At 39.5% G+C, this 27,035-nt stretch overlaps 1 protein-coding gene across 1 annotated transcript in view; it reads right to left on the bottom strand.

The window, feature by feature from the left end:
• LOC307044881 (cationic amino acid transporter 2-like) overlaps positions 1 to 11,079 on the bottom strand; it is a 29,681-nt gene extending 18,602 nt beyond the window's left edge. The window contains exon 1 of the mRNA XM_079690302.1: positions 10,968 to 11,079. The gene's annotated coding sequence lies outside the window, so the exon portion shown is untranslated. The remainder of the gene's footprint in view (positions 1 to 10,967) is intronic.
• Between the last annotated feature and the right edge of the window lie 15,956 nt (positions 11,080 to 27,035).

Raw genomic sequence — 27,035 nt, 5'->3', positions numbered from 1 at the left:
GTGGGTTTTTGTGCATGTAAATGGTCTGCAGAGGCTCAAATCCTAAAGTTCCCTCAAGAAGAGTTTCTGTATAAAGATATTTTTGAAACGGAAAAAATAAAAAAATCAATTAAGGTAAAAGAACACTTTCATCTCGAATGATGATGTTTTGAATTCATCCAGAGACAATGGAACTTGTGTTCTTCTTTAGTTCATCTACTTCTACTATTCGCAAGGCCAGACACTGTAAACAAAAGTGAGACAGATGGTTAGGCCTGCAGCATCTCTGTATGCTGTGCGTACGTGTGTGTGTGTGTGTGTGTGTGTGTGTGTGTGTGTGTGTGTGTGTGTGTGTGTGTGTGTGTGTGTGTGTGTGTGTGTGTGTGTGTGTGTGTGTGTGTGTGTGTGTGTGTGTGTGTGTGTGTGTGTGTGTGTGTGTGTGTGTGTGTGCTCCCATGACAGCATGTTTGACATGTAGTGGTTCTCTGTGTGTGTAATGCTAAATTCTACCATTTGTCACTCCACTCATTAAAATCTAGCAAAGTGTAGAAGAGCTGTTTTGTCAAGGTTGTATCAGGCGACCTGCAGGAAGAACTATTGTTAAGTGTTTACACTGAATAAAAACTTGTGTACTTCAGTAACATTTCACATTTGTTGTAATAATATGAAGGATATTCTGTAAGTAAAATTATTTGGGTCTGTTATTCCTTTTCTACCTTTGCGACTATGGCTCAGGAGGTAGAGCAGTCGTGCACCAATTGGAAGGAAGGTAATTTGTTCCCAAGCCCCTGCAGTTGGGCAAGAACCCTTAATTGCTCTCAATGGAATGGCCACCGGTGTGTCAGTATGTGTGAATGTTCATTTTCCTGAGCAGGTGACACCTTGTACGGTCTCTGTCTCTTTATCAATGTGTGTGAATGCTGACTTGTGTAGAAGCACTTTTAAGGGGCGACTGGGACTGGGAAGGCTCCATATATATGTGATTGTTGTGCAGGTTTAGAACTGCTGGTACAACCTCTCCATAGTATAGGATGATACTTAGAATAACAGACTGCTTTAGTTATGCATAAAGCAAAAAACAGAATACTGCCAGAAAATACACAAACACATTTGTTTTAAATTTCAGAGGATGAGCATTATAGGAGGACATTTAATTTTAAGCATCATTTTGCACGGACTACTTTAAGCAGATGTGTGTCTCAGTAGTTGGCGTAAAAAAGTGGAATTATTTGCCGAACGATTTAAAGGGCTGGTTTTATGTTTCTGTAAGTATTTGTAAGCAACTGTGATTGACAGAACATTGCTTTTGATTGAACTTTCTTAGTTATTTCATTTTTAAGATCTTCTCCCTGCTACTTTCCACCATGGGCTACAAAAACAACAAAAGTTTAAAGTGTACATGTTTTGTTTTAAAACAACTGCCATGTGTGGAATAAACAAATAAATAAATATTGTTCTGGAGGCTTCAAATCAGTAGTGAGAACTTGTATGTTTAAACAGATGTATACCTTTAGATGGCCTCTACATCATAGTTTGTGCATTGTAATACATTATCATCCTTGAATTGCATTGCACTGCTTAGTAACAATGGTTGCTGTATAGAGTTAACGAAGATCAGACACAAGGGCCAAGTGATTAGATATGCCTTAATCACTGACTAATCAACTGCAACATCACAACACGTGCCTCCAACACTCCAGGGAGCTTATAGATAGTACGCCTCCTCCTTTCTAATCAAGACAGCTCTTTCACTTCCTTTATGTCTACTTCATCACACTGTCAGAGGCCACTCTCTCCTGCACTCTGAGTAATGCTGGAAAAGGTGACGGCCTTTAAAATGTCGAGGCATTTGCCACCGCGGCACCCAGTGCAGCCCATTAAAAAGTCATTTCTAGAAGGAGACATTTGTTGGGAAGGGGGAGGGGTGCACAGAGAGGGTGAGATATGTTACACTGTTATTAACACCTTCAACCGGGGCCAATTATCTGCTCTGTCTTCACGTAGAACAGGGGTGGGGAACCTCCGGCCCAAGGGCCGTATACGGCCCGCGAGACAATTTGATACGGCCCTCGAGGTAACACACGCAAAAAGAAAAAAAATTAAGAAATCTAGACCGCAAAATAATAAACAAGCAAGTGCCTGTTTTTCCTGGCCAAGGTCAGGGTCCTTGAACACAACAAGAGCCTAACGTGTCATCACGTGGTATGCCTCGTCCGACAGGGGTTTAGAGCTGCCGGAGAGCACCAGAACGCCGCTGCGGGCCGGGACTTCACAAATATCAGTACCCATAAGGAGCTGTACACATGCTGCAGTTTTTGCGTGGCTGTGTCTTTAGTTGAAAGCCCAGTGGCGATCTGTTCATCTGTCATAATGATCATACAGTCAATAACTTTGTTTTTATTAGCATCTGGTTAGCTAACTATGCTAACGAATATAAGAAGCTTTTCCTCCAACCAGTGAGGTAAAGACACATCTTTATATGATCATTATATTTATTAAAAAAATAAGAGAATAAAGTAAACGGGTATAAAATACTATATGATAGTAAAAAAAAGTTGTTATTAATAAACAAAAATACAGTTTGAAAGGGGAGTGATTTGTAAAATATCAATAAAGAAAAATAAAATTTGCTTACTGTTCTGTTTAATATGGGTGTTGTTGAGAGATGTATCCATAGATCTCTTAATGTTGCTCTCAAAGTGCACCAGTTTATGCTTTTAACTTCAATATTTTAAAAAAATCTTCCCGGGGGCACTCGTACATGCATGCGCGAGTCATGGTAAGGTATCTGGATTAAAACGTTGCTTTTTCTTTGCACAGCATGAAAGAAAGGCCAAATGAATGGGCTGTGATTTTAGTATTTTTAAGCAGAGGTCAATAATTTGTACGGCCCTCGGAGGATGTTGAAAAAATTGAAATGGCCCTTGAGAGGGAAAAGGTTCCCCACCCCTGATGTAGAAGAAGGCACAGTATGCTGAAAGAACGAGAAAGGCAGGAGGAGATTATGGACTGGCTGGAACAAAATAGTCCCACAAAGAACCATTTATTTCTGTTGTATTATCTGAGTGCTGCTACTCATTCAGTGTCATTTCCTTTTACAGGCAATAGGTAAAACATGACTGAAATTACCCCAATTAACATAATGCTAGTATCTTAATTCAACCAATATGCTCCTGGTGTCTCGATCTCGATCTGTGTATTTTTCCTGTTTTATTTTGAAATATCACGGTTTGTCTGTTTTCCTGTTTTATTTTTAAAAGTGTTCATCCCCTGTGTTATGTCTGTGCTTCTTGTCTCAGTGTTTTCCCTCCTGGTGCCCATGCTGTCTCTTGTTCTTTGATTAGTTCTGCAACTAAAAAGTTTAAGTTCTGTTGTTTCTGTTGGAATTTTGGGGTTCTATGAGTTTTACTAGGGAGAGAGGTCTGGGGCCTCATTTAAAAAACTCTGCGTAGGATTCATGTGAAAAGATGGCATACGTAGGAACAAAGGAAGTGCTTACGCACAAACATTCGGATTTATAAAACAGTGCACATCACAATCAACTTGAAATGCTTCGAGCATTGCACTTTGAGTGTTACATCTTTCCCTAACCTAACACCCGGAGTGGAGAGCCCCCACCTCCCCCACCTTTGTCCCAACCGACCCATCTGACTCTTACCCCAACCCTACGACTGCCACACCAACACACTCTCACTCCATAAACGTCCAGGAGCGACGCTTGGTCAGGGTCCCTTGGCGTGCAGTTATGACGCTCCTAGGCTCCTTCAGCTTCATAAAGGGACGCAAATAGCTTTCAACTGATTGCAATGTATTCCCATCTGCGGCGGGATTTGATGCTCATGGAAGCACGGCATTCGTTTGTGTCGGCTGCCCTTAAAGGCAATGTGAGCGTCCATTCCCATTGGATAACGGAGAATTGTACACCCGGAAGTAAGTATTCCCCTTACTGTCGATTGATTTTACAGTGATATCTGCACTACTCATCGACTAAAAAACACCAGATTATCCTTGTTAATTACACAACATTGATTGGTTTAAATTCTGTGCAATGCTTTTGTATTTTTCCCCTTCGATTCAGAGAAACAAATATTTTTTCGGAGTAAAAGATGGCAGATGACACTAAACTACCCAGAATCCCCGGCTATCGTTTAGGACTACACCATGTGCTCTGTTTGACAAACCCCGTGATTAGTTCTAAAGCTCTGTGATTGGTTGACCTCCAACTGCATTCCATATGAAAAAAAAAACGTTTTGTAAAATATAAAATCATACTTTATTCAGCAGTGCTTGCTTTACTCTTTGAAAGTCATTACATGAATGCATTGTAATAAATGGTTCGGCAATATAATTAAATATATTACACATCTGTCGTAGTTCTTTATTTGTATTTATCTACAGAGATCGGGCTCAGAATAGACCGGAAACTATTCTTTTACCGTTCATTTTGAATTTCACAATAAAGTTAGTAGTAATACTTTGTTTTGATATTATTGTTTTTTATTAACTACTAGACCGCTGGGTCATGTTAAGACCATCTTTTCTGTGTTGCTGTGTTTTTTTTCCATCGCTTTTGTGTTACAAATATCAAAGCAATAACTAAATATATCCGTCGTAAACTAAACCAGAAACAGCAGTATATTTTATTTTGTTAACACTGTAAACTTGACAGCTTTTTAACCCAAACCACCTACTGGTTAAAGCACTTATTACACGTTTAGAGTAATGCAATGCAGGTAGATTGTGTTGCTTTTTAATGACTGTTTAAAATGCCTTTTTCTTAATGTATTTTATTATTATGAACTACTTGTTACTTGTTGCTAGGGACGCTGCTATCGATATTATTTCTGTTATGTTGTGTAACTGTTTAATGGTGTTATCTTTATTGCTGCCCCCTTTTCTGTTAATGTATAGTGTTGGTCCACAGGGCAAACGTATTAGTTTAACAAAATCCGCTTCTAAAATTGTGGCATAGATAGCCTACGTTATTTTCCCCTGTGCAATTCTCCATTTACTCAACAATAACACATAATTATCCTAGTGTTTATTTATTTGTTTGATTAATAAACACAAGTTGGAGTCCGTCAGGACCGAGGGTCGGAGCAGCTCATTTGTTTTAGAGAATATTACACCCGGAAGTAAGTATTCTCTCCGCTTCACTTGACAAACCCTGTTATAGTCCTCAAGCTCTGTGATTGGAGAGTGTGTTCCGAGGGTTACGCCGAGCGTCGAACAGCACTTGAAATGGGATGAAACGATGGCAGATTGTCCACAACTGGATTTGAACGGGTCCACCGCTTCCCCCCCCTCCCCCACCCCGTCCCCAGAACTACACATGCTGGCTATTGTGTTTCGCAACATGTTCTCTATCTATGGCACGTCTCTACTGGGAATTGTAGTTTTAAAATACATTTTCGTATTTCCCATAATAAGAAGTTGCCAGTATTAAACTGTGTATATCCCTGGAGGTTTAGGGGATAGGAAACACTCAAATTTAAAACATAGAATTGGGTGAAAATTGCTTGTGCCCATAATGGGCAGCATTAATATATACCCACATGCCAGCTAGGGTCAGAACAGCTTTATTTAACAGCTGGTCTTATGTCTGTGACCCCTCCTGTTGTTAATTGATAAGCCTGAAACATGCACTTGTCAAGGTTCAGAGGCAAATTTTGCAAATGTGGCAGTAGCCATCGATTATCTTAAGATAAGATATACTTTATTGATCCCAAGTTGGAAACATTTGCGTTGCATCAGCATGTGTAACAGTTGTACATATGCAGTGGTGTTTATTTGTAAATCATTTAGTATAATCACACAAATTCTGTGTTTTATATTTAATAATTCTGTGTCAGAGTCCTGCATCGGATTGACGGGTGACCCGCAAAAAAGGTGATTCGCGGGTGGTATTTTTTGAAACGCTTTTTTCCGGGTTCGGTTCTGGGTAAAACAAAGATGATGCGGTCGGGTCGTGGGTATTGCATAATAAATATATTAAAATAATAATAATTTAGTTTAATGTTTAAATCCTCAGACATCTCCCCCGCGGGACCGTGCATAATCATAACCTCTGCAGCGCACCAATCTGCTGCTGAGTGCGCCACATTCGAAATGGCTGAGGTGAAGCAAAGCCTGAAACATGCAGTGTGCAACTCGATTTTGACAGAATAACAACTGGTGTCTTCTAGAATTGTGTGAGTAACATTCTGTTTTTAGACTTCTCTGTTTCAGTGTGTGTACTCTGTATAAATGCTCTGTCGTTGATCTGACTGAAATTGTGATTTGAGATCTCAAAACCGCTACAGTATCTTTCAGGCAGAAACTTGGGACAAGTAATTTGACTGAAACCTTAAAACTGAACTAACTGACTGCTAGGGTTAAACTTTGATTTAAACAATACTAAGAGCTTTAATGAGTAGGTGTAACTGTATTTAGGGTTAAACTCATAACTTTATAACTTAAGGTTTAATGTAATTGGAAAACCATTGTGACACTGAAAATACAATAACAACTCAGGAGGGAGCCAGTCTCGATGGAGGCCCATCAGCTGATCTGCAACCACTTCCCCCCCAGAAACTGTATTTAAGTCTCATCCTGGTCACTGACCTGCCAGTGTGCAACTCGATTTTGACAGAATAACAACTGGTGACTTCTAGAATTGTGTGAGTAACATTCAGTTTTTAGACTTCTCTGTTTCATTCGACAGGTTGGGCAGAGGAAGAGGGCGGGAAGAATCTGGATAAGAGAACTTGGCACTACCATGCCTAAGGGGCTGAATGATTACCGCTTGACAGCCCCCCACACACCCTCTTCCCCTGCCCCTAATCGAAATAATGGCATCTGCCTGGAGCCTTGGTCCTCCACCTGTAGACTCAGCTTGCATCTTCTTACATCCACCTATGGTGTGCCTGGTCCCTAACCCTATATGCTAAACCAGCTCCCCCACTCCCCCTTATATGAAGGTAGATATGGTGGAAAATGCGAGAGCGTGTAAAACCATTCATCGCAAGAAGTTAGCAAAAATCAAGGCCGCAGATTCGTTGATTTATACCGCCACAGAGCAGATTTGTGAAGTTGTAATCACTGATTTGAGAGGTTGTAATAACCAAGTTGTAGTTGTAATGGAAAATATATTTTAAAAATATATATTTTTCTCCAAATGAATATTTCATCATTAAATTAATTAATTTTCTACAAGCTACAAAACTTTTTTTTCTTTCTGTGACTTCAAATTTGGTTTACAGATACGTGGATATGTAGTGAACGCAAGCTAGTAAGGTGCTCACATCAGGTTTTACAAGCTCTCGGATTTTGCACCACATTTACCTTCATACCTTATAACTTCTACCGGGGGTCCCTCATCCCAATATACCCACCAGATTATCACTGCAGTTGACCAGAATCCACAGGACATAAAATTAAACAATTAGACAACAATAAACAAGCAACATTTTGCAGATTAAAACAGGCCCCTAGTTCCAGACAGGCGATGACAGAATCCAAATACTGTTGAGAAATGCAGTCTCTCTTTGCCTGCTAACCTCCACCCGCCGTAGAGACCACTTTCAATTCAAAGATTCAAAGGTTTTATTGTCATACGCAGAAAGCTACAGTGTAGAAATGGCAATTAAATTATTCTAACCTGAGCTCCTCCAACAACGCAACATATATAATAAAATACAAAAATACAATATAGAAAGTAATGCAAAAAGTCTATATACATGTCAATAGAATATGGGATATGTACAATGGATGGATGGTTTTAATTTTGAAATGCTGAGGTGGTTAGAAAGTTACCTGACAAATCAAAGTCAAACTGTTTTTTTTAATGGAAGTCTCTCAAAGATAAAAACAGTCACTTGTGGAGTACCTCAGGGTAGTTGTTTGGGACCACTTTTATTCTCTATTTTTACAAATGACCTACCATTAGTGTTAGAAAAAGCTAAGATTGTAATGTATGCAGATGACTCAACAATATATTATGCAGCATCAACTACAAGAGAGTTGACAAATGTTATCAATAAAGACTACTGATATCAGAGTGGGTCATAAATAATAAGTTGGTACTTAATGCGGGAAAAACAAAATCCTTATTAATAGGATCAAATCATCAGTTAAAAGGTGAACCAAAATCGCAACTACATTTAAACCATATTGAAATTGAACAGGTCAAGGAGAAAAATTAGGTATAACCCTGGATCATAAATTATCTTGGTCTAAAGAAATTAATAATGTTGTATGTAAAATGGGAAGGGGTGTGTCACTTGTAAAAATAATTGTAAAATATTTGCCTATGGATGTCAGTAGACAAGTTTTGGATGCTTTGGTTCTGTCGCAGCTTGATTATTGTTTGGTTATATGGTCTAGTGCTGCTGAAAAAGATTTTAAAAAACTACAAGTAGCACAAAATAAGGCAGCACGATGTGCACTGCAGTGCTACAGAACCAGAGTCACTGAAATGCTGGAAACACTGAAATGGTTAACTGTCAGACAGAGGTCAACTTATATTTTATAAAATGTTGTCAGAAATATTACAGTGACTCACTCACCAGATATATTATCACAAAGGTTTATAGCGCAATATGCACAACATAACTATCAAACACGACATACAATAGAAGGAAGGTTTGTATTACCCAAATCTAAATCAAATATGGGACAGAAAACAGTCATGTACAGAGCCATGATCAGCTGGAACTCTTTACCGGTTCACATCATTCAGGAAAATTCTCAAGTACATTTCAAAAGGTTGCTAAAAAAATATTTAAGTATTATAAAGTACATTTGAACTGTGCTTGTGGCTATGTATGCATATGTTATTATGTACACTTATTTGTATTTACTTTTGTTTGGCCTTAGGATGGCGATAATTGGATGACCATTTTAGTTTTCACTTCATATAGCGCTTTAAATTGCATGAAATTATGAGCTGTTTTGTTTTGTTTTAATTTTGTTGTATGTATGTTTATGTATGTTTTGAGTGTGCCCAGGAAGAATAGCCAATGCTCATGCTAGTGCTAATGGGGATCCTAATAAAGACATAAGACAAAAGACAAGAACAGAATATGAAATTAAATCATGTAAATTAAGACACAATTAAATATGGTTTATTGCGTTGATAACTATTTATATAAATTAGTATTTTGCAAGATGACAACAGGAATGTTTATCAGGGCACTTAACAGAGCTCTTCACTCACTCATTTCCTGGAAAAAAAGTACCTTCTCCAGGTCTAAGTATCGCATAGTTCATTGATTGCTGGTCATGCACCACATATTTGAGTTAAGGTGGTCATTGGAAAGAGATCAGAGATAAATTGAAAGGCCACTGCAATGTATAAATCTTGTTAACAGTGTTCACATGTTTTGAATCAAATCCTTTAATTTGCTGTTGGATACACGCTAGTAGCCTGTAAATCCTTTTCACTCTGCTTCAGTGCTTTCATTATATAAAAGGATGTCTACATGGACTTGAATGTTTCTACTTTCTCATATTTTGAAAAAAAACACTAAATATGTTTATGTGTGTAAAAAAGCAATTAGTTATGTATTTATGTGATGGCTCTCTTATGTGCATTAAAGGTGCAACAATTAACCATTTAAGTAAGTTTAATAGACATTATTGCAACAGGCAGATTAATGCTGTTTTTTGTAGCTCTTTGTCATTGTTTTAAAAGGAGGAATTATTATATTTAACCCTTTAAATCCTATTAACTTGCTGATGTGACAAAAAAAAGGATGGATTTACAAATCATTGTATTCTAATTTATTTACGTTTTACACAACGTCCCATCTCCGGGTTTGTAATTGGGGTTTGTATAAAATGACTACCAATTACAAATAGAACGTTCACATCCTATTGTTAGTAAATCGTTATAGAGTAAAGGAAGAAACAGAATAGTTTTTCTGAAGGCTAAGGGTTATTTACATAACTCTTAACCTCTCTTTTATGGCAATTGAGTTGTTGCGGTTCTACTGTATACCAATAATAAAAGTAATATGATTTCTAAAGGTTACTGAGGGATTTGTCAGTAGATACTCATATTCATATGGCTATGGCCTGCTCTCTGCCTGGTCCCACTTTGTAACTAGGCTAAAATGTGGCAAAGGCAGTGAATCAGGTTAAAAATATCTGATTTAATCTGGGTCATAACAGCCGTTTTAGGCACAAATGGCTGAAATGTCTTGTGTTCCACCACAAGGGTGCACATTCAAAAGTCAAAATCACTTGTCTTACTGTGATTAAAAATAAATAATATATCACAGAAACAAGCACAGGGAAGATTAGAGGACCAATAAGAACTTTCTTAGGAATTATTTTTCTTTTAAGTCTGTCTCGCCTTCTATTTTTGTTCCTTTATGTATTTGTCTGTCGTGTCTGCCATAGCCTAAAACAAATGTTTTCAGTGTGACGATGTGACAGCAGTAGCGTGGCGTGGGAAAAAAATTAGGGGAAGCCAATAATACGTCCTTTCTTTGGGGGTGGGGGGGGGGGTGTGGTGGTCAATGTAATAACGTAACCAGATGAGTGATTACAGCGCCCGGTATCATTTTACACACATTTGTATCATACAGATGCAGGGCTTACACACGCCTGTTATCTGACCGACAGGTCCGCACGCACTCTCCAGCCGAAACTCTAATAAGCATTAATTCACAAACTAAATCAGGAGACCTTTAACGTTTTACTTCCGGTTCGCTCCTTTGTTCCTCGCTGTACACAGCTCCAGTTTGGGCATTGGCCTGTCATCAGATTGTATTTGTTGTTGCTGCTGCAGCGGAAGTTTAGTACAATTATTTTTGATTAAATACTCCGAATCTCCACCTTCCATAATTGCTTGCTACTTTCTAACGGCGGTGAGAGTGGTGCAGTGACGCTATTTTTTCTATATTAGATTTATGATTCGAAAATTATAAAAGTAGGGTAGACATGTGGATATTATCCGACTGAACAAAACGTGCATTTACCTAACAGGTTAGTTTTCCACTGACCTTTTTTCGAGCTATTTTCCAAAATCCTATGGAGGAATCCCATTGCTATTTTGTCGAGGGAAACCGAGCGCAGCTTACTTCCGCTTTTTGGGACGCGTCACTGCACCACTAAGTTGATGTGATTTGATTGGATTGTGAGGCAAGGGAAGCCAGCCGGCTCTGGCTTCCCTTGGCATGGCCCTGACCAATCACAGGTTGGCAGGGGCATGACGTGCGCCTCATCTGATTGGTCAATCCCTCCATTTTTTTTCACCAAGGGAAGCAAATTTCGGCTGGCCTCCTCTCGCAACAGAGAGTGCAATCTACTGTTTCACCATAATATCTAGAGGGGCGCTGTTTCACTCTTTGTAAAATACTCAATGAGAATGGGGGAGAGACGGGCCGGCAGCAACACACAACAAAGAATTTCCGAAACTAAACGAAGTGTTTTTATTTATTTTCTTAAAATTATAACTACAATCCGAAAAAACAGGGGAAGCCTGGCTTCCCTTGGCCTCCAGGAGAAAACGCCACTGTGTGACAGAAGCAATGATTCTGGCACTTCCTGTCTCATCCTTGTTTAGAGCCTATAATTATTTTTCTTAAATTTAGATCATGGCAGAATTCTACTAGCTCATTACTCTTTGATGTCAACATTTGGCCGATAAAGAATTCATCCATGTTCTTAAGATACAATTCAGATGATAATATCCATTAAAATACTTTAAATCTGCTTATTCAATGTTGTACATTAAAAATAACTCTATAACCAAAGACAAGTCAAGACTTAAAGATAGATACATGTTATAGATAGATAAATGTGTTTGTGGATGTTGAGCATGGTCTTAAAGAAAACCGCTGATTCTACTCAATAAAATAAATAAATATTTTGTGAGAGAAGAGTCTCACAATCGTTTAACTCCAAATCAAAAGTTTTTTATGCCAACATCAGACGTTTATTTATCCAAGTTAAGGTGTCGTCTCATTACATTTAGGTCCTTCAGATAGTACTGAAAATGTCAGGATTCTCATGTTATGTCACGTTTTTAGTTTTGTATGTCTGGTTATGGGTGTTTTCCTCCTTGTATATTGTCTGGTCCTTCTTCCTGTGTTTTTTCCCTGTCGTTAGTTTCCCTGGTGTGTCTAATTGTCTGATTGTGTTCACCTGTCGCCCTTGTGTTTCTCCTCCCCTGCCCGGCTGTTTCTCGTCTTGTGATTACCCCTCCCTGTATTTAGTCTTGTCTCTTCCTGTGTTCAGTGTTGGTTCGTATTTTGTTTGTGACTGAGTTCACCGGTGAGTTTTCTGTTTTGTCCAAGTTGTCTAGATTATCCTTGAAATAAAGTCATTTTCTGCGTTATCTGCATTTGGGTCCTGCTTGCTTCACTCACCGTAACAATACGAACCAACCAGATATGGGCCCAGCAGATCCTTTTGAGCAGGAATTATCCCCTGCTTGCTAGCCCCAGCCATGCTGGCTCCTTGCCTCCCAATTCCCATTATGACACCACAAGCATCGGTGTGTTCCGTTTTGGAGTCAACCCTTGCTTCTGCCCTAGTTCCTGCTCCTGTCCAGGAGCGGTTCTCTGGAACTCGTCTGGCTTTTGGAGGTCCACGGAGCCTCCAAACGGCTCCTAAAAGAAGGACTTGCAAGTCCAGGCTAGCAGCCCGAGCCCCAAGAGCCATGGTTCCAGACCCAGTTCTGGCCCCAGCAGCCATGGTTCCAGACCCAGTTCTGGCCCCAGCAGCCATGGTTCCGGCCCCAGTTCCGGCCCCAGCGGCCATTTTTCCGGCCCTGGTTCCGGCCCCAGCAGCCATGGTTCCAGACCCAGTTCTGGCCCCAGCAGCCATGGTTCCGGCTCCAGTTCTGGCCGCAGCAGCCATGGTTCCAGACCCAGTTCTGGCCCCAGCAGCCATGGTTCCGGCCCCAGCGGCCATGTTTCCGGTCCTGGTTCCGGCCCCAGTCCCATGGGTCGGAAGTAGATGGGCGGGACTTTGCCTCTCTATTCATCGCACAACATCCTGGAAAGTTACGTGACTTTTTTCTTCTTCGGTGGTACAGCAGTTGTCAGCAGTGGTGTAGTGGGCGTTGGACGCGGGGGTACACTTATTTGGAGCATGATCTTTTTTTCAATAGTCTAATAAATATAAAATCATTGCCAGTGTTATCAGTTGCAAGTGTTTATTTGTTGTAATAATGACAAACATAATACATTTCACAGTAACTAATTATAATAAAAAAATAAAAACGATTTCCTTAAAAAATTATGCTTCGTCATCACGCTCGTGACCCCGCGGATTTTGCGGCAGCGCTTTCCCTCAAGAACGCTAACGAAAAAGCTCTATAATGGCAGGCAAACATTTTTTGAATTATTTTCTAAAAAGAATATCATTCACAAGAAGAAAGAGGCTAGCAGCACCCAAGCTACAAGTGAAGCTGCTACTAGTACATCATCAAAAGAGCCGCCTAAAGACGTGGATAATGCTAGCACTAACGTTAGCTGCGCTGCCAACGTTCCCCTGGCTAGCTCAAGCTCACCTTTCCCAGAGGTGTGTGTGTGTGTGTGTGTGTGTGTGTGTGTGTGTGTGTGTGTGTGTGTGTGTGTGTGTGTGTGTGTGTGTGTGTGTGTGTGTGTGTGTGTGTGTGTGTGTGTGTGTGTGTGTGTGGTATAAGTTTTGAATAGATTTTGAAAGTGGAGAGAGAAGCAGCGCTGTCTGCTTTGTTGCAATACTTTAGTTTATGCAGCTTAGGCCTATAAATTGTTTGTCATTTATGTGCCAGTGTGTCCATGGTTTTAAGTCTGTGTGTTGAGCGCAGCGCCGTCTGCTTTTTGCAGTACAGTAACTAAACTACGATTAAGTCAGTGGTTCTCAAACTTTTTCTGTCATTCCCCACTTTCATTCCCCACTTTGAACAGGTGGGCCTTTTCAAGCCCCACCTGTTCCTCATCACAAAAAATGAATGTATGGATACAGCTCTCAACACACTGAAAGGGAGCTGTATACTTTTCAATGATCCAAACATCTTTAGAATATGATCAAAACCAATATAAATCATTTAAACTTGTTTATTCTTATCTTACCTAGTTAGCATTCTTTCTTTTTATTGATCCATATTTTACTAATTTTACTAACTTTTTTTTTTTTTTTTACTGTCCTATAGCACACATTGGAATGATTTCTTACTTTATTTTGTACACCTAGGCTATAGAGGCTGTGTGCTCCTCTGTGGCGATGACGGCTTGCGTCAAAAAATTATAATAAACATAGGCCTATTTGTAAAGTGGGGGGACACAAACGGGATTTCGAAAAGTGTCACGGTTAAACTCCTTGTGAAGTGGTGAGATGCCGCTCCACATTGCTTTTCTTCCCGACTGCAACGCTGTAAATGATTTTGGTTTCAGTTGTGTGTGTGTGAGCAGGCTCGGATTGGCCATCGGGAGATTCGGGACTTTTCACGGTGGGCCGCTGCCTTTGGTGGGCCGCCGGCTCTGACATAGGTGGGCCGTGGACTTTCACAGCGCCGGTAACGCACCCGCCGCCACAAACACCCGCCGTTGCGAGGCTCCGGCGGATCCGGCGCTGTGAAAGTCCACCGCCGTTGCGAGTCTCCGGCTGTAACAATCCACTAACGCCCGCGAGGACCCAGGTTCGATTCCGGCCTGAGGTCCAAAAAATGTATTTTTAAAAAAATGAAAAACTCCCGTTCATCGCGTCCATCGACACTTTGAGAAATACTGGATTAAGCATGGATTAAGCATACATACCGGTAGTTTCTGTGGACCTGTCTGCCCGTTTTGTGAGTGCACTGCGCGCGTGCGCACTTGTGTGGCATTGTTTGGACCTAATTAAAATAGCGTCCCCCCACCAGTAAAAAAATCCCCACTACACCACTGGTTGTCAGTATTGTATATTGGGCCATCTATTGGCCGGAGTTTGAACGGCGCTGTCGTTTTCAAAAGTTGAACGAAATTCAATAAATAAATCGCCTCGGAGTATAGTCGCAGGATACAGCCAGACAGGTAAAAAAACGCGATTTATAGTCCGGAAAATACGGTATCTTTGAGTAATCGAATACAATACAAACGTACCTAAGGACAACCAACACACAAGGTCATTTAACATCCATGTTGCACGTCACATCACTACAAAAACAGAAGACAGGAAACTCAGTACCCCCAAGTCTGGTAACCAGTATCTAACCATCAGTTCTTCAATCAAAGTAACTCATTAATTAATGATTAATTAATACAGTACTCCCCAGTCTGTTTAACTGATGAACTAACCATCAGTTCTTCAATCACAGTCACTCAGGAACTCCTCATTAACTAATCATTAATGAATCATTCATTAAAACCTCCTGAGACCCAGAAAGAAAAAGGTTTCAAATGTCCTTCTTTTTTTAGATCACACAAGTCTTTAGCGTGGTATTAACATAATGACTAACAAAAACAAAATATTTTTGTTTTATTGTGTGTCCTCTGTAGAGGACATCAGGTGTTATGCAAAGCATAGTATACAAACAACATTAACATACAAGTACATTTAGACAACATCAGAGCACAACAACTCATTGAGCCCTCATTTGTACTCCATCCTTTTTTGAAATGCAGAGATACATCTGACACTTGAGGCACTTGATGTATGTTTTCCCACTGCATCCGTCTGCCATGAACCCTACAGAAACCTACGTGTTAGTTTTGGCCCATAGTGGACTCCATTTGTGTTGTGTAAAATGGGGGGAAATAAAAAGTTAGCAAATCCCCATCCTCAGAGGATATTCATAAAAACATTTAGTTTTAGGTCAAATAAGTATTACACTGCTCTGAAACTCACTACACTAACTCCTAAGATGTTCCCTTATTATAATTGATTAAAAATATTGAACTCACAACACTGGTAATTACAAACTTACCATTTCTCTTTTGATAAACAGTGCTTGTGTTGATGGATGCCATTTTGAAATACAATGAAATTATCTTTTTCAAAGCCACAACCCCACATATGTCACATGTCTGAAAAGCCCATGATCTCCTCTGTGGAGTATAATTGGACTCAATGCTGTGGCATGTATAACCTCATAGTTATGGACCAAAACCAAATGTGACCTGCTCCATCAAAATCAGTCGCATTGACCCGAAGACCAACACATCCTCACTCCCAGGTCGGCCTATGTTGACGTTATGTCAAGTCCCGTGTCTCGGCTTTTTCTAACGCAAGAGGGGGGCGGCCTTGTCGGCTTTTTCCGACGCAAGGGGGGCAGCCCTTAGTGTACATTTTCAACTTTCCGGGATGTCCATGGGCTTCTATATAGCTCCCTAAGCGTATGTTGTAGACGACTTGAGATCGCGAGCGAATGCTACCCGCAGATCCATTCTCACAGCGTTTATCAACCATTTTCTTACTCAATATCAAGCCACACTTATTGTTTGTACTTCTTTATTTTCGTTGCCGTCAGTTATGGGGAGAGTAGGGGCTCAGAATACTGAAATCTGTATCTGTATTAATGGACGTGCCGTTGTGCGATTAACACAATAATTTACAAACTCTTCAACTACAACCCTAATTATATTTTAAAACATTTTAGATGGTCTCACGAAATACTTTAATGTAAATTAAAATGTAAATGTGAAGGGATGTGTGTAATGTGGTGATTGACATTATTCACCCACGGATCTATGGGTTGGGGTATTGTTCCGCACGGACATTTTAGTTAACCGGACTTCCTGTTGATGTGAAATACGAAAACATAAAAATAAATAATAATACTTTATTCCGAGTTTGCTTGCTTTTCTCTTAGGAGGTCATCACATAACGGCATTGTAACACACGGTTCGGCAGCATTAAATATTACATATCTGCCGTAATTCGCTAATTATAGAGTCCTGATGAGAAGACTTCTAGACAAACAGGAACAACTGCCGCCGAAACTGAATATGTGACGTGGATCATAAATATATCAGCGATTAAACAAAATCTTCAATTTCTCTTCACAATATAAGTCTCCTCACAGTATCAATACTAATTTGGCTGTATTTCTATATTGTATATTTACACCATAACGGTGCAAAGCTGATAGAAAGGGACACCTGGTGTTTAAAGCACGTTATTGAAATGTATTATTTTTATTATTAGATATTAATAGGAGAAACAGACAGACAAAATAATAAGGCTTTATTTAAACATTAAAGAATACATTAGGTTAAGGTCTTATTTTGAATAAGAAAAAAGCTTTGGGGGTATAAATATTAAGCCTGACAAAGTACTAATATATTGCTTTCCTGTAATGTTAACTACTGTATGTTTAAGCACTTATTTTAACATATATTATACATATGTACTGTAGTATACTCTTATAAGATGTATTTAGATAGTATAAGAAATGTGCAGAATATGACAGTTTAATGGTGGAGGTATACACACATATTGATAGATGTCTTGTAATGCACTGTTGAGGAACCTGCAACCCAAGTTTTTCATCTCCTTGTCAGGTATTGAACATTCAATAAATAAAGAACACAGAATTATTAAATAAAACACAGAATTTGTGTGACTATACTAAATGATTTACAAATAAACACCACTGCATATTTAAAACTGTTACACATGCTGATGTCACGCAAGTGTTTCCAACTTGGGATCAATAAAGTATATCTTCTCTTAAGATGATCGATGGCTACTGCCATATTTGCAAAATGTGCCTCTGAACCTTGACAAGTGCATGTTTCAGGCTTATCAATTAACAACAGGAGGGGTCACCAACATAAGACCAGCTGTTAAATAAAGCTCTTCTGACCTTAGCTGGCATGTGGGTATATATTAATATTGCCCATTATGGGCACAAGCCATTTTCACCCATTTATTAATTCTATGTTTTAAATTTGAGTGTTTCCTATCCCCTAAACCTCCAGGGATGTACACAGTATACTGGCAACTTCTTATTGTGGGAAATACGAAAACGTCTTTTAAAACTACAATTCCCAGAGACGTGCCATAGAAGTTAAACATGTTGCGAAACACACAATAGCCAACATGTGTAGTTCTCGGGACGGGGTGGAGGAGGGGGGGACGGGGTGGACCCGTTCAAATCCAGTTTTGGACAGTCTGCCGTGGTTCCATCCCATTTCAAAGTGCTGTTCGACCCTCGGCGTAACCCTCGGCGCACACTCAAACATCCAATCACAGAGCTTGAGGACTATCACAGGGTTTGTCAAGCGAAGCGGAGAGAATACTTAGGCTACTTCCGGTTGTAAAATTCTCTAAAGCATCTAGGCTAATGAACTGCTCCGACCCTCGGTCCTGACGGAATCCAACTTGTTAATCAAATTAATCAAACAAATAAATAAACACAAGGATAATTATGTGTTATTGTTGAGTAAATAACAGTGTATGGTTTAGAAAATACAAAATTAGAAGGAGAAAACGATGAAACAATACAGATTTCAGTATTCTGAGTCCCTACTCTCCCCATAACTGACGGCAACAAAAGTCCTACATTATTCAATTAAAATAAGGAAGTAAAAACAATAAGTGTAGCTTGATATTGAGTAAGAAAAAGGTTGATAAACGCTGTGAGAATGGATCTGCGGGTAGCATTCGCTCGCGATCTCAAGTCGTCTACAACATACGTTTAGGGAGCTATATAGAAGCCTATGGACATCCCGGAAAGTTGAAAATGTACGCTAAGGGCCGCCCCCCTTGCGTTGGAAAAAGCCGACACGGCCGCCCCCCTCTTGCGTTGGAAAAAGCCGAAACAGGGGACTTGACATAACGTCAACATAGGCCGACCTGGGAGTGAGGATGTGTTGCAAAAACACATTTTGAGTTGTATACAACACTGTTGGAAAGAGGAAATTCCTAGCTTTCTAATGATATCAGGATTGTTGTTGTACTCCAAATATCAAGCAAAATATGTCACATTATATATTGACTGTCATCATTTTGAGAAGCTTCAAAGTTTCCTCTTCTCTGGAATCCATCGATCTGATTGATTATTAGCGGAGCAAATTATCAAAATACTTCGGAGGGAAGATATTTTCGGTCTGGGGGAAGCTCGCGAGTGTGTTTGTATACATGTGTGTGTGTTTGTGTAATCTTGCGTTTGTATTTATTGTGTTTGTTTCCCGGGGAAAACACTCACGAGAAACACCGGCTGTTGTTATGCCTGCTGTGACGTTAAGTTACTCCATTCTCCGCTTGTAATTTTGCCGTTACAAGCTTCAAAGTTGTATTTATCATCTGAATTTGCCGAAACAAGTTTAATATTCTGAAAGACAAGACTTTGTTTAATTTGAAATCAGACTGTAACGGACCCCGCCGTGTTATATGATTACTATACGCCTTACATTCATAATTTCAGCCGGAGGGAGGGGGAAGCAGAGTGGCGAGTGAGAGCTGTCATATTCCCTTTACAAGCTTCAAAAATGTATTTATCGTGTGATTTTGGAAATAAAAGTTTCATATTCTGAAAGCCAACACTTTGTTTATTTAAAATCTAACAAAACACCCAAACCCCGAAAAACTATTTTTTTACACAAATCCACGTTTATTTTGAAATGAGCCGTTGCGACTTCCGACTGATTTTGATAGAGCGGATCATGTCATCCACAGAGGACAAAAATGAATGGGTGGGTCTCAAGAGGTACAGTACCCCCCAGTCTGTTTACCAGTAACTAACCACCAGTTCTTCAATCGCAGTCACTCAGGAACTCCTCATTAACTAACAATTAACTATCTAGTCGTTCCTTATTCACTACTCAGTAACTAAGCTAATTTTGTGTACCTTATCGTAAAGTGTTACCTCTTTTTCTTCACAGAGAATGAGATCAGTTATGCAATCACTGTACAGTATTATTTTCGATTTTTCCTCAACTCTGTCTCACCCTCCCATTTGTATGTTTTACTGACACACCCATTCCCGCATTATGAAAGCACCGGCGTAGCTCCGCAGTACTGCGTCAAGCTAGAGCAGACGCAATTTTAGTTGAGCGTTGTTTGGATAGGGATGCGGACATTCTTTTCAACCAGAATGCTGCATCGCTTCTTTCATAAGTCAGAAGTGGGCATTGTTAAATCTAAACTGGGGCGGAAAACAATATGAAATTATTTTGAGGTATATCCCAAGAGTGCCTGAAGGGAATTTCATGGATGAACTAATTACATTTCATGATCAAAGGTCACTGGGATCTTAAAGGTTCTCTTCTAGTAATAGTCTATATCTCTATTTATATCTTCGGAATGTTTTGTGGGATTTTCTTCAGATTTGGCCAAGCTCAAGGGCATTGTGTTTTAAAATATGTGCCATTCTTTTCAACATGATTGATTGGCGGATTCAAAAAACAGCAAGGCGGAAATCTGCTGGTTTGAGATGGAAGCATACATGTACAGTGTGTATACACAAGTGCTTATACAATAGCCACAGAACTGCGAACAGAGCTGTTTTTTGGTCAACTATATATTTTAATTGACAAGCTTTGGGATTCTGTGACAGCTGGATTCCTGGTGAATCATAGGCCTGGCTTTTATTTTTAAAGTGACACCAGAAAAGCACTGGTGTGTCATCAAAACCCTAACCCTAACCCTAATTCTGTATCAGTGTGTCACTTAGCACAATTGCAACTCCAGAAAGATAATACAGCAGGTAGCATTCAATTTCTTGTCTGCTTTTTATCCCACACATAAGCACACTTCTCATTGGTCCCATATAATGGCAGATGCCATCATCCATTACATACTGCTTTTTGCCTTAGGCTCCACAGACAGTGTAATTTACTCCTTCTCATTTACCCACCTCGGCAGTTAGGATGGTAATCCCACCCATTTCAATCAAGCCTAATTGGTGTAAGGCTGCAGAATATGCCGCGTTAACGTGTTAACGATTCCCCAGGGGAGAGGAGGAGACTACTATAAAATGCAAACAGTGGGAGCAGGTAATGGGCTTCTCTCCTGGATCATATACATCTTCCTGTTTTAACATTGATGCAATGAAAGCCTCTTTAGAGTAGATTTAACTTATTTGCAATGAGGTTAACTGATAAAGGTAAAAGTTCCTGGCGTGTGTGGAATAATTTGTATAGTCATCTGAGTGTAGATTTGTTGGCAAATGTGTCACCAAGAATGAAAAGATTTTCTTCAAGCTAAATTATAATTCCATTGTGCAGATATTTACTTCCAATTTTGTGTTTCCTTATTTAGTACAATGCAGTTCACCAAGTTGACCTTTGTTTGAAGAAAATAGGTTCATTTCATTGCTTTTGGCAAGTGCCTTTACCTTATATTAGGTAGTAGATTGTCTAACTGACTTCTGCTTTGCTCTTTCAGACCTTGCACAAGAAATTAAAGTTTGAATAGAATAGTGCAGTGATGAAAAAACTTAAAACTCATTGACGCCGAGACGATGGAGCCCAGAAGTGCAATAATGCTGACTCTTTTGTGAATTTAGGACTCATTCCTGCACCACTATATCATAGGACAATAGAACATGTTTCTTCACACACTAGAGTTGCAATTCAAAAGCAGAAACTGCTCCTTCATGCTTAATATTTAATGTTATACAACGTTATGCAATGTTTGGTGACAAGTGCAGTGATCATTTTTTATGCCGTATGTCTCTTACCAACCCTGTCTCCTAAAAATTAAGTTCCCACAGAACTAAACTGCATTCTCAATTACGTTTAGCTAGAAAAGTATTTTCTCCCACGTTACGTTCGTTATGAACGTATCTCAAATACGTTTATTTTCCACATATCTTGTAGAAACATATTTTCTCCCACGTTACGTTTCTTATGAACGTATCTTAAATACGTTTATTTTCTACATATCTTTGCCATTTATTGTCTTGCTTATAATAATTATAATAGTCATTTATAAATATCATTTTAGAGCACACATTTGAAATCAGTAGGCGAGGCTGTAATTTCGCCAGCTGTTACTCTCATGAGCAAGACAGAATAATTTAATAGTTTTAACATGCCAAAAAGCTGCTGTGTCGTTTATTGCACCTCAAACATTAAAACAAACCCAGAGTTACATGTTTCTGTACTTCCTCGAAGAAGAAAGGACAGTAACAGAAGATCTCTGCGACGCCAGATGTGGGGTTGTTAATGCGATATGATATCCGGAAAAAAAGACTTTAGTTACACCTGAGTAAAATTCGGGGAAAGGTGATTGTCAAGTGCCAACAATCAGGAGAGCTATTTGATAGTTGGTGCTTGAGAAGACTAAACATTTAGCTGCAGATCTCTATAAAGTATATTAATTACTCGTTATTCTCTACTAATAGTTAATTAAAAACGGTATAAGTGCTATTTTGCACATCCCTTTCAAGATTTCCTAAGGTTTATTGACATATCATATACACAACTACGACAAGACATCTATCAATATGTGTGTATACCTCCACCATTAAACTGTCAAATTCTGCACATTTCTTATACTATCTAAATACATAAGAGTATAATTAATGTGTATAATATCAGTTAAAATAAGTGCTTCAACATAGTTAACATTGTAAGAAAGCAATAGACGTTAAGTACTTTGTCAGGCTTAATATTTATCTGTAGATAGATACCCCCAAAGCTTTTTTGTTATTTGAAAGAAGACCTTAACCTAAAGTATTCTTTAATGTATTAATAAAGGTTCATTAGTTTGTCTGTTTTGCACCTCCTCCTATTAATATCTTTGTACATCCTGCACTAAACTGTTTTATTGTAGAGATCACTTACAGTATCTTCTTGATTTTTTATATTCTATATTTCTATCATTGACCTTCTACTTTCCCCCTATGAAAGTATGTACTCTTAATATGTTTTTCATCAAATAACATTATTCAACAAAAATAATTCAATAACGTGCTTTAACCACTAGGCGGTGCACACAAGGTGCACACAGCATACTAATAATAACTTTGTATTATTAGTGTAGGACACTTATGTATGTATAACATCTGAAGATGTGTAGTTTTATTCATGTTTTTACATAATTTTACAGGATACTGCTATACTATTTCTCATGTTTTACTTCTACACATTAATATCTGATTTGTAAAACATCATAGACAGAAAGGCATATCCGTCATTTAATGGTAAGCTATTGAAATTGTGATTCCATAGATGTGTCTCCCATCACCAAAATCCCCTGACTATTCTCTCAACTCAGTATTTACATTCTTATATTCAAAGAAAATCAGTAATATCTTTAAAAACTACAAGTCGTTTTCTATCAGCTGTGCACCGTTATGGTGTAAATATAATCTACCAATTGGATCAAATATAAAAGTCAGCCGAATTACTATTGATACTGCGAGGAGACATATTTTGTGAAAAGAAATGCAAGATGTTGTTTAATTGTTGATATATTTATGATCCACGTCACATATTCAGTTTTGGCGGCAGTTCTCCTGTTTGTCCAGAAGTCTTCTGATCAGGGCTCTATAAATAAAGAACTACGGCAGATGTGTAATATTTAATGCAGCCGTACCGTGTATTACAATGCCGTTATGTGATGACTTCCAAAGAGAAAAGCAAGATCACTCGGAATAAAGTATTTTTTAAAAATGTTTTCGGATAACATATCACATTAACATCATATCCCAACATGCATTGCGGCAAAAACATCCAATCAACGAGCTTCAAGCTGAGGATCTTGGGTAATCTGTTCAGTGGGTTTGTGGTGGTCACTGTCACTACCCGATCCGTCCCCCTGCCCGATCTGTACTGCGCATGTGCGAGATGGTCCGCCATATTGGAGAACTCCGGACGGCAACCCAAGTAGGACACTTGACACAGTTAACAACTCTTTTTATTGGGTTCTTTTATTTGGGGTTAAGTACATTGTCAGAATAAGTGAGAAATGGATTCAACTTCTGTTAGACAGCTATCATACTGAATACATATTTACTGTGAATGTATGCAAAAATGTATGGCATATGGCTGTCTAACAGAAGTTAAATCCATTTCTCACTTATTCTGACAATGTACTTAACCCCAATTAAAAGAACCCAATAAAAAGAGTTGTTAAATAATAGTGAAGTCACGTTGTAATAACAATAACTCATCTCTCTCGAGTTTTATTTTTCAGCTTTGCCAAAAGCCACTGTGTCAAGTGTCCTTCTTGGGTTGCCGTCCGGAGTTCTCCAATATGGCGGACCATCTCGCACATGCGCGCTGCAGATCGGGCAGAGCTGCAGATCGGGTAGTGACAGTGTTGTCTATCGTTCGAAATGTCCCTTATAGGCCTACGTCTGTTTCCGGTGACTTTATTTACGGCTAAAAAGCATGCTAAAAGCCCAAGATTATAGAATTAAACGAATAAATTAAAAACAAGGATAATTGTGTGTTATTGTTGAGTAAATAACAGTGTGTTATTTAGAAAAGAATAACAAATTAGAAGGAAAAAAAGATTTTCAAAAATACAGACTTCAGTATTTTGAGGCTCTAAGCCCCATTTCTTTTCCTCACAGACGGGAAAAAAAGTCTGACATTATACGATTTAAAATAAAAACAAATAAATAAAAAGATAAAACACTGGCATGTAATTTACGTTAGAATAAATAGAATGGTTTTGAATAATAGATGAGAGTAAAATCTACGTCACTTTACAGCCCCGCCCACTTTTGGTGAAACCAACGCTGTCATTTGAACGGCGACCAAGCCTGAAGCCACAGAGGTCTTCTGTTACTGTCCTTTCTTCTTAGAGGAAGTACAGAAACACGGAACTCTGGATCTGTTTTAATGTTTGAGGTGCAATAAACGACACAGCAGCTTTTTGGCATGTTAAAACTATTATTTTCTGCCTCGCGCATGAGAGTAACAGTTGGCGAAATTACAGCCTCGCCTACTGATTTCAAATGTGTGATATTTATAAGTGACTTTTCTCATTATTATAACCAAGACAATAAGATATGTTCATAACAAACGGAACGTGGGAGAAAATAAGTTTCTAGCTAAACGTAATTGAGAATGCAGTTTATTTCTGTGGGAGCGTAATTTTTAGGAGACAGGGTTGCTCTTACTCACACGCTGTGATTTTTACCCCTTGAATGAGCACGCATGTCCATATTCCATGACACGAACGCACTCAGAGGGTAGCGTGGCGTGATGAACAAGCTGATATGAAATTCACATTTAAATACAAGCACACTGAATTGCATAGTCATACTGCAGGCGAGGAGACATGAAGAGAAGAATGTAGCAGGAGATATTCCTATCACTTTTTTTTTTGTGAATAATATTCAGAGACAGAAGGATTTTTTGCAGTTTGGTTTTTTTGTCAGTTAGGCTGCTCTCCAGGAGCAGAACACTTTGTACAGAGTCATCCCCCGACTCCCCTGACCCTACCTCTATATTTTTTGCTTTGGAGAAAAAATCTCATCGACTTTTGAACGGACTGCCATGACCTTCGGTTGAAAAATTCACGTCCTCACAGAATGAAGTGATATAACTTTGCTGATCCTTTGACTTTACATCAAAGCTTCAGTTGATCCTCCTGTTCACCATTTACATGCTCCCCCTCGGCCAGATCATCCGACATCATGGACTCAATTTCCACTGCTACGCTGATGATACCCAACTGTATCTCAGCACCACTCCATCCTCCCAGCCCCCCCCCCTCAGTCTCTCATCAACTGCCTGCATGACATCAAAACATGGATGTCTTCCAACAATCTTAAGCTGAACAGCAATAAAACAGAGCTCATGGTTGTGGCACCCAAGGCCCTGCTCCAGAAGGTTGGTGACTTCGTCCTCGAGGTCGACGGCTGCTCCATCTCCCCATCTCCTGAAGCCTGCAACCTGGGTGTCATCCTCGACTCCACCCTTTCCTTCCATTCCCAAGTCAAATCTGTGACCAAATCGGCCTTTTACCACCTAAGGAACATTGCCAGACTCCGACCGTCCCTCTCGGAGTCGGTTGCCGAAACCCTAGTGCATGCTTTTGTCACCACCCGCTTGGACTACTGCAATGGTGTCCTGTTCGGGGTTCCCAACAAAACCCTGGACAGGCTCCAGTATGTCCAAAAGTGTGCTGCTAGGCTACTCACACACACAAAGCCGTGGCAGCACATCACTCCCACCCTCATCCACCTACACTGGTTGCCGGTCAAGTCCTGCATATCCTACAAAGCCCTCCTCCTCACCTACAAGTCCCTCCATGCCCTTGCCCCCCAGTACCTATCGGACATCCTTCACCCACATGCCCCACCCCGGAACCTGCGGTTCTCAGACTCTGGCCTGCTTACCACCCCCCGCACCAAACTGAGAACCTTCGGGGAAAGAGCCTTCAGTGTGGCAGCCCCCTCCCTCTGGAACGCTCTCCCTGCGGAGATTCGCAACATCCCCACACTCGGCGCCTTCAAAAGGGCCCTCAAGTCCCATCTGTTTGCCAAGGCTTTTGGCCCCTAAATCGATCTGTTGTTTTGCCTGTCTGACTTTTTGTTTTATTACGTTTGTTTTTTGCCCTATTACTTGTAAAGCGACCTTGGGTCCCTTGAAAGGCGCTATACAAATCCAAGCTATTATTATTATTATTATTATTATTGTTTGATTCTCATGTGTATGTTATAAGTGTTGGCATTGTAAAATGCTTAACTAGGTTGTTGTTATGCTGACATTAACTAAAGATAAAAAGGTAAAAAGCACCACTGTGTACAGAATTACTAAACAATTAGCATATGGCTTTAGACCTTAAAAAGTATACAGCTAATACATTTTCACAATAACACATTTGGATTAGTCTGCTAAAAATGTAACATCCTAACATTTTGTCAGCCATGGCCAAAAAACGACTATTGCCGCTTATGCAGGTTGTTAAACAAATATAAGGTACTTTAGATGTCTAGCTGCCGTTGCCCTCAACCAATTGCTGATGTTTTGCCTCAGAATGCCATTGACGACAGGCGGAGAATTTCACCTCTGATTGGCAACTTCTAGCTCAATACCAGATTACCTTTATTTACCGGCACTTGCTTTATTTGCTTTAATCATTCAATATCAACTTCACATTTTGGTTTATAAGTGTTAACAGCTGGCTCAGCCTCATGTTGTATCCCATGATGCATCATTCTCAGAGGGAACCTTGGGGCTTGAAAGTAATTC

Source organism: Notothenia rossii (assembly GCF_949606895.1).
Source record: "Notothenia rossii genome assembly, chromosome: 6".
NCBI classification, from domain to species: domain Eukaryota; kingdom Metazoa; phylum Chordata; class Actinopteri; order Perciformes; family Nototheniidae; genus Notothenia; species Notothenia rossii.
This window is presented reverse-complemented; position numbering and strand designations above follow the sequence as displayed.